Consider the following 2,097-nt stretch of genomic DNA (forward strand, 5'->3'; position numbering starts at 1 on the left):
TACCACCTTGTTATCCTTGTCATCCTTACAGGGTAAAATCAGCAAATCCGGAAGGCGGCGACACAACCAAATCCTCTTCCTCCGAAGCATTTAATTTCCCCCCCAAACCTTTTCCCAGCTCCGCATAGGGTAGTCATCCCCATTGACGGCGCACATCCCTTCGACTCCACCCTCTTCCTCTTCCGCTCAGATGGCCAGCCAAGCCTACACCCATACTCACTACAAGCCTGTCTGCAACTTCCCTCTGAGACAGCCGGTACCATTATTTAGGTCCTTACTAGTAGGCATGCTACTAGTAAGGACCTCAATATACTAGATGCAAGTAGGCATCATTTTCAAGTCAATTTGAAAATACTATGCCTACTCTTATATCTGAGACTCATCGACTGACGGAAAAAATACTCTTTCCGTAGTATAATTTCTGGAAAATGCATAAGAAAAGAAGTATTTTTATGCAGGCTCTTATAGCACATGACAAAGAAAATTAAAACTATTGGATGCTGCCAGAATATATTTGTTATTTTGGCAAATGACTGATATGATGTTCGTTAAACCGTCTGAGTATTGATAAAAATAGAATGTAGGTAATTCGTCTTCGTGCTAATTTTTCAGTTATTTAGAAAAGAATGCTCTATTTTAAGTCCAATTATGTTAGTTATGTGAAAATAGCGTTGTGTTTTTTATTTTATGATTTTTATTTTTAACCTTCACGGCTGGAGTCTCTTTTGACAAAACCTTTTTTTAAATAAAATACGCGAAATATATCTACCAAAGTCGCGAAACTAACTCCTAAAGCTTTAATAAAAGAATTATCGACTTTTAACATGTCCGAGTATAGAATTCTGTACCTTAGAGCTTGTTTTGTGTTCAGTAACGTGTGAAATAGAGCCATAATGCAACGAAAATGCGCTCCATCGTGAGTATTAAATATATGGTATATCTTCCATAATTGGTATGGTATAACTACTTACTACTTTGATATTTACCAGCTCCATAATGTAATCACAAACAATCCGGTATTGTCTAGTGGTTAGGATACCCGGCTCTCACCCGGGAGGCCCGGGTTCGATTCCCGGTACCGGAAAGTTTTTTGCCAGCCTCGATGGCTGCGTCCTCGCCTGCTAATCCAGGGGTCCAGTATTGATGCATGTGCGTGTCCATCAATTTAATTGTGAGAAAAGACTGAATAGTCCTAAATGTTGTTGATAAATAAAGACGAATGTAGACAATAAAGACGAATTTATTATTATTTTCGCTATAAAAGTAGTGAACTGGACTTCGGCCCGTTCTTCATTATTATTGAGAGTGATTGATAGAACTTGTCATGCATAATTAGAATGGGAATTTATTTTTCTTTAAAACAAAATGAAAATGCATTAGCTGCGATTTATCTTTTAGATGTGCATTGCTAATCGAACGAATGAAAATAATGTATCACCCACCCTTATTCACGACTTTGGTTATGTCTACAACATTGCACGGAGTATGATCATGCAATGCAGCCAAGCCATGTCATTTTTTTAATTAAAGCGTACGTTTATAAATAATTTTGTGGAAATTTAAGCTCTAATTTAATGCGATTTATGTTTACTCTCTTCATAATAAATAAATATATTGAAGACCACTCTTTTGTCGGCATGAGTTTAAATTAATAAATTTTGTTCGCTCAATTTGCTAAAACATTTCCTGAGCGATATTTTCTTGAATCAATGGAAACGGAGATATCATAGGATATTTCATGATGGCATCACGTAAGCAGAAAGATGCCCATGGGCAACAGTTTGCTCAACTCAAATTAAATTAATGGCCATTGACCAATCATATTTTCTCTCATCTCTGCGATCCACCACAGTTTGTGTCAGTACTTTCTTATCCTCTTGGTAAAAAATTGTTTGCCATGGTGACTTAAAGAACCTGGCTGAGTTCATGTCATGTGATATCTTCGAGGAGGTACTGTTTTTAGCATTCTAAGTTTTTATAAGGAAAACCCTTCACTTGCTGCAGTCCTTGATGGGAATGATCAGCGATGGGAAGGCATGAACATATATCTACTAATGATACGAATTATACTTTCGAAGTTGAAATTATGTAATTAAT

The 2,097-nt window shown here is 36.8% G+C and overlaps 1 non-coding gene across 1 annotated transcript; it reads left to right on the top strand.

The window, feature by feature from the left end:
* The first annotated feature begins 1,012 nt into the window (after positions 1-1,012).
* Positions 1,013-1,084, top strand: Trnae-cuc. Its single transcript has one exon. It is a non-coding gene; the product is annotated as a tRNA-Glu (tRNA).
* Positions 1,085-2,097: the final 1,013 nt, after the last annotated feature.

The sequence above is a fragment of the Ischnura elegans genome, chromosome 8 (assembly GCF_921293095.1).
Source record: "Ischnura elegans chromosome 8, ioIscEleg1.1, whole genome shotgun sequence".
Taxonomy (NCBI): domain Eukaryota; kingdom Metazoa; phylum Arthropoda; class Insecta; order Odonata; family Coenagrionidae; genus Ischnura; species Ischnura elegans.